The sequence below is a fragment of the Xyrauchen texanus genome, chromosome 4, assembly GCF_025860055.1.
Source record: "Xyrauchen texanus isolate HMW12.3.18 chromosome 4, RBS_HiC_50CHRs, whole genome shotgun sequence".
In the NCBI taxonomy this organism is placed as follows: Eukaryota; Metazoa; Chordata; class Actinopteri; order Cypriniformes; family Catostomidae; genus Xyrauchen; species Xyrauchen texanus.
Genome location: NC_068279.1, coordinates 29,294,801 through 29,306,465, shown reverse-complemented (window position 1 = coordinate 29,306,465; position 11,665 = coordinate 29,294,801). Strand labels below are relative to the sequence as shown.

Genomic DNA, 11,665 nt, shown 5'->3' with positions numbered 1-11,665 from the left:
CCCAACCTAGCCACTCCACATCTCCCTTTAATCTACACTATGTGTTCTACACTCCCATCTACTTCTCTCACAAGTCTGATCATAGTGTTTAAACCCCTTAATGGGTTAGAAAAAAATACAAATCTACTGAAAGACTGAAAACAGAAACTGTTCTTCAATGTGATCCCATCAAACTTTTTAGGTGAACACTGGACTTTAAATATGTATTTTAATTGTGGAAACAGAGATTAAATTAAGTTTTTACTGTAAAATGATGAGCAATCGAATTCTGACAATGATGAATTTATGATGACTAGTCTCTAACATGTAAAAGGCTGAGAGAGAGAGAGAAAGAGAGAAAGAGATCTGGGATGCCATGCTATCTTTAGTCTCTTTTTATCAAACAAAGAGATCCATTCCTACATCTGACATCTCTGGGATTTTATAAATCTGGACACTTCACTCCAAAACAGGACCATAGAAGACATCTGTACTCCTCAGAGCAAACATTTTGATAATTCACTGGAACTGTCAATGTGAAATTTAATAATAACCAGCAATGGATGGAACAATGTTACCAAATGGTTATAAGAACATTTAAATATGTTCATGTCATCACAAAAACCTGTTGATAAGTCATAGAACAGCAGTCACAAAAATTATAAATAAACATGTTTCATAAATGATGGAAAATTCGACACTTTATAATAAGTTTCCATTGTTAACATTAGTTAATTACATTACTTAACATGAACTACAATAAGCAATACTTCTACAGCATTTATTAATCTTCTTTGTTAATGTTCATTTCAACATCTATTAATATTTTTTTCAATCTTTTTAAACAACTGTTTTAACAACTGTTAAAGAAGTTTTATTAGTTAATTTTAGTTAATGCACTATAAACTGACATGGACTAAAAATGAACAATTGTATATCTATAAACTAAAATTAAGAAAAAATAATAAATGCTGTAAAATATTGTTCATTGGTTGTTCAAGATAACACATTAACTAATGTTAACATTATTCTAAAGTGTTTCCGATAACTATATTATGTTGTACTTTTCAAATAGAAAGTCTGCTGTTGAAACTTATTCATTAGCCAATAATTGGCAGTTAGATAAAAACATCCTCATTATAAATAAATGATTCACGAAATTAGAAGCACACCCTGTTTTATTGCTTTTAATAAATACAGGGAGGCGGGGAAAGGAGACACTCTGTCTTCTCCTTCTTTTCTCTCACTGCAGATATTAGACTCTCTGTAAGGCACCGAACTGTGGTCTGCGCATAAAAACAGACCGTGATTTCAAGTTTTCTACTTGGAAATATTTTTAGTGCATGATGTGTAACTAAGTAACTCTTTAACTCGGTAACATTTTTATTTTATTATTATTATAAGTATTATTATTCTTTACTCGTTGCCATCTGACAGAAACAGCAATCGTACCTATTATTAGACAATAAAACAATGTGTTTATTTGCATATTATACTTTGTCATAAAACAAAAATGGGATAAAAGACCAAACGGGAGTTTTTATTGGTGTATTTAGGTAAACAAATTAAATAGGTGTCACTGTAGGCCACTAGCATTTTGGGAATATTCCAGTAATTTCCCCCCATTTAGTAGAATAATATTTTGTCATTAATGTTAATATTTCCTTGGAATGAATCGCTTGTGTTGTAGATATTACGAGAAAAAGGCTCCACCGACAGCAATAAAGTGCAACAAAAAAGCATCAAAAACTAGCAGGGTGCAATAAAATGCAACATTTTCAAAAAGATTAATTGCATAAGTTACATTGAAATATATATATATATATATATATATATATATATATATATATATATATATATATATATATATATATATACACACACACACACACATACATATACACACACACACACACACACACACACACACACATACACACATTTCGCGTCAGAGGCTGGAAATGTCCCTCCCTTTACTGAAATTGAAAATATGATTGGTTAGCAATTATCCAATCGCCTCTGAAATGAACGTTCTGATTGGTGTAAGCTATGTCAGCTTTAGGCGGTGGGCCGGACCTCGAAATTATGAATTTAATACTTACCTCACAGCTGTGTAAGTCTTTTTTTGCTGAGGTCATGTAATAAAATCGTATAAGTACTACAGACATTGTTTCCAACTTTGTTGTTTGCACATTTGACGCAAAATGTCCTTACAAACTCTTACTTTTTTAAACCGGCAAATAAGCAGGAGTACTAATCATAACGTTAGAAAACCTCCCGTTTCCTTGACAACCAATGTAAATAATGAAGAGATGACCAGGAAGCTGCGTTCTTTAAATTACAATTTTGCTGTAAATCATTAAAAGTGTAAATTTAGTTCTGTAGTTCAGTAATACTGAGGTAAAAATGAGGTGTTTTATCCATTTAGCCTCAAATGTAAAAAGCCCTGTAACCCCCCTTTCCCAGACAAGTTGGGCAAAGATTGTTCAGTGTACAAATTTATGGGTGAACCTGCAAACCACAGAGAGTACAGTAGCTGAAAAAGCCGTATTGGCATTTAACTTAAATTCCGAAGACGTCCAAGATGTGCCGGCTAATGTTGGATTTCACAGAGAATGCTACAGGCTCTTCACCAACAAAGAACACATAAGAAGAGCACGTAAGAAGATAGAAAATGCAGCTAACAAGAGTGAAGGTTTTTTATCAAATGTATAATTTTTATATAAAACGTTTCATTTATATACGTTTAACCCCTTACTAGTCAGCCCCAATTTTGGCAAGTGATGCATTCATGACATCCCCAAAATAAAAAGGTTGCTGCTCAGAAGTCATTCTGAATATACACATAACCAACATATATTTAGAAAGCCAACCCTTGAGAGTTTACATTTCAAGACTCAAAATTAACCAGACTGTTATTAATATTGAGATATATAAGCTCAAACATAGAAACAAATACAACAAATATTAAGAATATATTTATAAAATGTATACAAATATTATGTGAATTTAGGATTGCAACTTATAACCACAACTAAAACATGGGGATTTTTTAAAGACAATCATCCCGCACATCCTATTCAATATTCCATAATAAAATCAACTAATCGAATATTCGAAAATCGTGACTCATCCCTAATTAATATAGTATTTCAGTGGAAGTGGATGACATGACAAGTAGCAAAAGGCAGTGCAATATGTGTGTAAGTGGGGTCAAATGTTCATAGCAAATTTAAAAATAAAAAGTAAACCAATGTAGCAGCATCATAGTGTAAACTACCAGTGTATTTGTGCAAGAGTCAATCAGCTGCCCCTAGGTTATTGGAGGGTGGGGGTGGAAGGAAGAGGCTCTCTATGATTCCCCTAAAGAAAGTTAAGAGGATGGATTTGTGGGAGATGAGCCTTCCTCAACTGTGGGAGGAAGTGCAGAGGTTTTTGGACTTTCTTGGCCAGGTTCTGTTGGTGGTGTCGATAGATCAAGATGGGTCATCTGTGATGTGGATACTAAGCAACTCCAGCCCTTCCCATCCTCAGGGGATTTCCTGAAGGGGATTTCCCTTTGAAGCAGTTGCAAGACTAAACACTCAAGCATGCCTTTGACTAAGTGAGGGTGATCGATGGTCAGCAACTCCAGCTGAATGTTGCACTTGCATATCCCTATTTTGCAATTATAAACAAGCAGTTGTACAGAGTGCTGCTGGATGCTCAATCAAAGGAAGATACAATCCAGCTCTTAATAACGCGGAGCCATTGGAAAATGGTGTTCCAGGTGGCTCATTATAATCCCATGTCGATTCATCTTGGGCAAAGAAAAACACTCAACCACCTAATAGCCCATTTTTATTGGCCGGGCATTGGTGAAGATGTCTGCAGGTGGTGTGCGGTATGCCGCGAATGTCAGCTGATGAATCCACTGGCCACCTTAAAAGTGCTATTGCGCCCCTTCCACTGATTGAGGTCACCTTTGAGAGAATTGTAATAGACCTCATTGGGCCATTAGAGTGGTCAGCACGTGGACATCCTAGTGGATATGCATCGCAATACCTGGAAGCAGTGCCTCTGCACAACATCTCAGCACGTAGTTTCAAAATAATCTCCCTGGTGGGGATTATGAAAGAAATCCTCACTGATCAGGGCACAACCTTTATGTCAGGGACACTATGCAAACTTTACAGATGTTTGTTCATTAAGTCAATCCGCACAAGCGTTTACCATGCACAAACAGATGGCCTGGTGGAGCGATTTAATAAAACCCTTAAAAATATGATTCGTAAGTTTGTGCACGAGGATACAAAAAATTGGAACAAATGGCTCAATCCCCTGTTATTTGCAGTACAAGAGGTCCGCAAGCCTCCATTTTGTTTTCCCCATTGGATCTGCTGTATGGGCACCGCCCGCACGGCGTGCTTGATGTCATACTTGGGAGGAGGGACCTTCAACCAAACAAAATTCAATATGTTCTTGATCTTAGAGCAAAACTCAACACAGGCCCATTTTTTACACTTCTGTTCGGTTTGTTTGGGGCCCCAGCTACGTTTCAGCATTCGGCGTATGCTGTTGCCTATTTAGATGACATCATCATTTACAGTAATGATTGGCAGTGGAACATGCAGCATCTGAGAGCGGTTCTGAGATTGCTGCAACGTGCGCAGGTGCGTCCCCAAATTGACAAGACTGCGGCGATTGTGACCTGCCCGAGGCCCAAGACCAAAAAGGGGGTGAAACAGTTCCTGGGGCACTTTTGTCTTGCAGAAGGACACTTCAGACAGAGGGCTCCAATGAGTCCACTGAATGAAAGATACCAATGCGTGGATCACCCGCCTGATTCGGGCAGTGGGGATATGTTGCAGCGTGGGCGTGGTCAAGCATCCGTCCGGAGAGAGAGAAAGCGCTTATACCTGAGCAAGATTATGTTTAACACCTGTTTCTAATTCCAAAGAGCATGGGGAGAGCGGCATTTAAGCAGCCACGCCACCAGCAGAAGAGGGAGAGAGTCTAGCACAAGGAAGGCCACGGTGCTCCTGAAGCATTGCATTTAATCTGTTGTGTTTGTGAAACTAATGTGTTTAAGTGACTACGTGCCTGTGAAGCTGATGAGTTTGTGAAGTTGTAAAGCATTGAAGTGGCTGTAAAAGTCTTATCTGAGCCTGGAAAACCCACTTCCCCGTGTTCTCCTTCCCTTCTGCTGTGAAGTTGTGTTACAGTTATTTTTTATATAATTTTGTTTGTGGGTTTTTTAATGATTTGGATTAAAAAACTGCATATACATCTACTGCTTGAGATGCAGTATGGCAAATTGTATTTTCAGTGGAAACTGTGTTACAGTAACGACAAAGATAACAAGCATTATGTGAAAGTTAGTTCTGTTTTTGTATTTATGTTACATTTTGACACAACATGTGGTTTACTTGCAACCACTACTAAGCTACAAATAAGATACAAATACTTATTCTAAATTTAGAACATTGATGATGAAACATAGACATATCTGTAATAGAATATTTTGAACATTCAGGCATTCCTTTCTGTTGTGCTGGATTACAATATACAGGATCTGTCCTTTTTTAGGGTACCACTTTTGGTCGCAGAGGTAACAGGCTAGATTTGTACAACTCACCAAGCACACATCATTCAAATGCAGCTCCTGTGCCGGTAGTTGTGTTTGTGTATGGAGGTGTTTGGGGCTCAGGATAGAGATCCATTTACTGTCTGTTAGCCCTACAAATGGCGAAAGAGTTTCATGCCTCTGTAATTTGTCCAGATTATTCCATATATCCAAAGGTGAGCCACCTACTGTATTTACTTTTGTTTACAAATGGCATTTTTAATATACTTTATATAAGAAAAACCTGTGTTGTGTTTTTAGGGAAATGTTTTAAATATGGTTTGAGACATTAGTGACAGTTTGCTGTGGGTGAGAGAAACAGGCCATGCGTTCAGTCTTGACCAAGTACATTTTAAACTCCAGTCCACTATCAGCTTCATCTGTTACAAAGTGTAAAAACTGTTAAAGTGGCATAAAATATTCCACAATAACAGTTCAGCATTACTTTTACTAATGTACTGCAAAATACTTGGTATATAAAGTTGTTTCAATGTATTTTCTAAACATTATATTTGAGACAAGACAATTTGACTTAGGTTAAATCTATGTGTATGAAAATATGTCTAGGAAAAAAGGCATTTTAATCCTGATTGCTTTTATATACAGGACAACATAGTTTTAATAGGTTATTCTGCAGGGGCTCATCTGTGTGCTCTTACCACATTGTTCCTGGTGAACAGTGTTGAAGAGCTGTTCATTGAGGCCTAAAAACAGAGAGAATTGCATGTGCCATTAAAGGAATCATAGGTAAATGCTATATGTTTATTGTTATTATATTTATTGTATTCTTTGAATAGGTCTAAGTGGAGTATACAGTATAATGGATCATTACAAGCACGAGGAAATGTGGGCTGTTGAATATGTGTCCACTATGCACAAAGCTATAGATGGCGTGGAGAACTTTAATTATTACTCAAGAAATTGAATGAGGATCAGATGAAATGGTATGAAATTGTTATTGCTTATTCCAGTCAAACATTGTCTAAATTTCCTTCTGAGATAACCATTACATTGAAGCTTGTGGGGGTGGCAGGGAGATCCCTGACCACTGCCCCACCACCAGGAGAAATTCTGGGATTAATGGGGCAAAACATCCATGATAGGTGGCTCTCGGCTGATGAACCCATAGCTGGATGACTGAGGCAATAGTGGAGGTGCAGTAGGCAGTAATGCCGAGCATGTTTAGATATTTACCTGTGCATCTGATTAAGATGCAGTGCACAATTGGCATAGCAGCAAAACATCACCTATTGTTATCTATAATAAAGTCGCTTAGTTGACTTTTGTACTGCCTCTATTGACCTGCAAGTTGTAGTGCTTACCATTTGCTTGTTAGAATACAAATGCAGTTTACCAAGTCACTACAGTGCAGAAAGGAGCACAGTGCACTCTGTGTTTAAAACTGAGCTACTATGGAACAGAACAATTAATTTCCTTGAATGGGACTGACATGAAGAAATTTGCACACAAGAATTACAGTAATTAATAATAACACAGTCAGTAGCATTTCTTAACATTTATAAAATTAGGAGTAACTATTTAAATTTTTGTGCAGAGTTCCTCCAGTGGCGTTACTCCATGGAACCAATGATATCATAGTTCTGGTGGAATCATCTGCTAGATGTGTTGAAAAGAAATAGCAATGAATTGATTTTCAGAGATGCCTTTATATTCTTGGTCTGTTTGGGGTAAAAGCTTTCAACAATCAAAGGAGAATATTTGTCATTTTAATTAAATGCTACATATGTTTGGGGTCATTGTCCATTTGGAAGACCCATTTGCAACCAAGTTTTAACTTCCTGGCTGATGTCTTGAGATGTTGCTTCAACATATCCACATAATTTTCCTTCCTCATGATGCCATCTATTTTGTGAAGTGCAACAGTCCCTCCTGCAGCAAAGCACACCCACAACATGATGCTGCCACCCCCATGCTTTACAGTTGGGATGGTGTTCTTCAGCTTGCAAGCCTCACCCTTTTCCCTTCAAACATAACAATGTTAATTATAGCCATTTTGTTTCATCAGACCTGTTTTGGCAGTGGCTTCTTCCTTGCTGAGCAGCCTTTCAGGTTATGACAATATAGGACTAATTTTACTGTGGATATAGATACTTGTCTACCTGTTTCCTCCAGCATCTTCACAAGGTCCTTTGGTGTTGTTCTGGGATTAATTTACACTATTTGCACCAAACTACATTAATCTCTAAGAGACAGAATGCATCTACTTCCTGAGTGTTATGATGGCTTTGTGGTCCCATGGTGTTTATACTTGCGTACTATTGTTTGTACAGATGAACGTGGTATATGCAGGTGTTTGGAAATTGTTCTCAAAGATACTAGTACATGCTAGTGGAGGTCCACTTTTTTTTTTTTTCGGACGACTTTGCTGATTTCTTTTCATTTTCCTATGATGTCAAACAAAGAGGCACTGAGTATGAAGGTTGGCCTTAAAATACAACCACAGGTACATCTCCATTTGACTCCAATTAGCATATCAGAAGCTAATTTGCTAATTGCCTAAAGGCTTGACATCACAGTTAACTTAGTGTATGTAAACTTCTGACCCACTGGAATTGTGATATAGTCAATTAAATGTGAAACAATCTGTCTGTAGCTAAGCAATCTTTTAAGCAAATGTAAAAAATTACTCCTGTCATGCACAAAGTAGATGTCCTAAACAATGTGAAATCTGTTGAGTGGTTTTAATGTCTTCAACCTAATGACACAACTTCTGACTTCAACTGCAAATTTTATGTTCCCCTTATTCTTGATATCGGATTAACATGCAGGCATTATACAAATCAATAAATGTTACACTTAAAGATAACGCTGCAACTGTAACGTCCACATCATAAAACTTTGATCTATGTCATAAACATTTTTCGGGTCTGTATATTAGATTAAACCAATGTTTAACACCGCCTGAGTAGACCCCGAATATTATTAGCTTTCTGAGCAGGGTAAAAACATGATCCTATTCAAAGTGTGTCAATGGATGTACTAAACTGTTTGAATCGGTATGGCCAGCAGGTGACACTGTTTCCCGTGTAATTGACGCACTGTAGCGAGCATTGAGAGGCAGCATCTCGCTGAGAAGTATCGCTGGAGCCGGGACGAGCTCGCCTGTTGTTTGGGATGTCGAGGATTAAATATGGCCCCTAGCAAGCTGCTCTTACAGTAATAGTAACCGCTTCAGAAAGTCGTGACATATGGATGGAAAGGGCGCAGGAGGATCTCTTTAGAGCTGTTCTCACTGAAGCCGAACACACAGGCAGCCCCGGTGAGTTCTCATGGATATGCGGTTACACTGGAACATGCAAAACACACACATCCACACACACTGCCCATTGACGCTAGCTTCTTTCCTCCAAAATGCAGCTCCCTTTCCTCATATTTACATTTATCTTAAAATTTAAAGATGCTATTCACTTTATATAAGTGATATTGAGCATGAAATGCTCAGTCAGAAATACATTTGTGCCAGTCTAGTTGTGGCTAGGATAGATGAGGACTCCGTTAGCCTGTTAGCTGTAGACGTAAAATCAGAAAAAAATGGGTTGAAAATCATAAATGTCATCGTTATTGCTATAGCTTAAGAGTTAACTCATATTTTTGAATATTATGGCTTATCTAAACGACGGTTGCTCAGTTGCAATGGCATTGTTACTTTATACTGTCATTGAAGAAATCGCTTCATCCTCGACTGTGCTGGATTTGTTTGTGGTTCCTGTCAATTTATAAACGCATGTATCGGGAATATTATACTTATATTTTATGGCTGGTCTGTTTCGTTTGTGTTTTCCTCGTTTTGCTTATCCTTTTTTCGGACATTGGTCATTTTACCTGGTCATTTGTAAAGAAGCACCGGTAAAGCTGCACCCCCATGACTAAATAAAGACTTCATTGACGTTTCGTGAATAAAACTACAAATGAACACCGACTAAAGGCTGAATCTAATCCCAGTAACGTCATAATGGTATAGATACATTGGTGATTGATTAGGACACAGTGTGATGGTGATGTATTGGCAGGTGTGTGTGTGTGCGCGCGTGCGTGCGTGTTTATGTATATATATATGTGTGTGTGTGTGTGTGTGTATATGTATGTACAGTAAGTAAGTAAGTGTGTGTGTGTGCACAGTAATTGTATGTGTGCGTGCGTGTGTGTGTGTGAGAGAGAGAGGGAGATAGAGAGTGTGTGCATATGTGTGTGTGGCCTCATCACCTTCAGACTGCTAATTGTACAATTGATTAAATTGCCTTGTTTATTTTTATAAGGATATACAGGGCTTCTTTTTGGAAAAAAGATTAGAGACCAAGGATGAATGTGGTTTTATCCCTATATAAACAACCCACAAGTTGTATTATGCAAGTCATTGAACCAGTTTGTTTTAAATCCAGCGTCATTATAACACTGGCCTGGGTCCATATCAGTCACAATCAGTTACTAAATTACCCCCTTTTAAAGGCTATAAACCTATTTGCCGGTTTACCTTTGTTTGGTGTAAACTTCTGAAAGATTGTTAATACTGTTGACTTATTTGTTTTAGGTCAAGCTCGTTTGCAGAACTGTAATTTTCTTTGTGTGCTGCAGTTATGATATGTTCCCTCATGTGTTCTCTATTCTAGAAAATTCCATGTTGTTGCAACTTCAGTGTCATTGATTTTTGTGCCATTGGAATATTCCGGTTCAGTACAAGTTATGCTAAATCGAGAGCATTTTTGGCATGATGTTGATTACCACAAAAAATTATTTAGACTCGTTCCTCCTTTTCTTTAAAAAAATAAGCAAATATTGAGGTTACTGTGTGACATTTACAATGAAGTGAATGTGATCAATGAAAATGACTGGCCAATTTTTGGAGGATTTAAACAGAATTTTGAAGCTTATAATTTTATAAAAGCACTTGCATTAATCCTTCTGTTAAATCTTGAGCTGTAAAGTTGTTTAAATCTTAATTTTTACAGTCATTTTAGGGTTTAAGGTTTTGTTAACAATGCATCTTCATGGTAACAAAGTTGTAAAATTGGCTATAACTTTCCAAAGAAAGTTAGCAAGTGATTTTATCACACTAAAATCATTTACACACATATTATTAACGTCTTATGGCTATACATTTGAAACACTGAGTATTTTAATATTTATGGATTGACCCCCCATTCACTTCTATTGTATGTACCTCACCGTAACACTGATTAGTGGTTTTTGTAAAGAAAAGGAGGAACAAGTCGAAAATCACATTATGCCACAAATGCTGTCGATTTAGCCTAACTTGTATTGAACCTGGGACATTCCTTTAATATGTGTCTTATGTAAAATACAAACAAAAATGTGGCTGAGAACAAAGTGTATGTTTTGTTTTTGGAGGTAGTTCACACATCATATATAACTGTCACACATTTCACATGTGACATTTTACACAATAGGCTTAAAACGGTTAGTGTCGAGTAGGCTAAATTACATTACTGGAAATATTACTTTTTTGTTAGCCCTCCAGGCAAAACATTTTCTTCCTGGATTCAATGCAAATAAAATCCTGTCACCTGGTTACAACGGTTCTGTGCTTTCTCTGATTCTTTGTTTGGGTTAATTTGTGTCACTGGAAAGTGGAACAGGTTTTGGTTTTATGTCCTCTTTTCCCCTTTTGTCTTGTTTTTCTGTTGTTTGTGCTATTACTATACAGTTTTTATATATGTTTGGAAAGAGCTTTCACATGATATGTAATTTATTAATCTTTTGTAGATTATAGAATGGCCACCCTGATCTGTGTATAAATTAAAAAATTTTTTTATAGAATAATAATAATAAACACTTGCTCTCTGAATGTAATTGATAGACCCTCTCCACCCCTATGCTACCAATGTGGTATCTCCCGGTGTGACCCCCCCGATGGTGTAGCCACGTGGTAAAGCTGGTGACAGGGAGGATCAGCTGTGCCAGTCCCTGCAGGCTGCTTGGCTCTGGTGCACAGATCTCCTGGCAGTGCCAGTGAGAAGCGTGAATCGGTGCTCACTCCCACAACGTTCTATAAATGGTCTGCCTTCTCTCCTTTTCATAGCGAACACTGCACAGATTAAGAAC

General features: G+C 37.4%; 1 pseudogene; it reads left to right on the top strand.

The window, feature by feature from the left end:
• The first annotated feature begins 5,260 nt into the window (after nt 1–5,260).
• On the top strand, nt 5,261–7,224 carry LOC127641180 (uncharacterized; annotated as a pseudogene).
• Nucleotides 7,225–11,665: the final 4,441 nt, after the last annotated feature.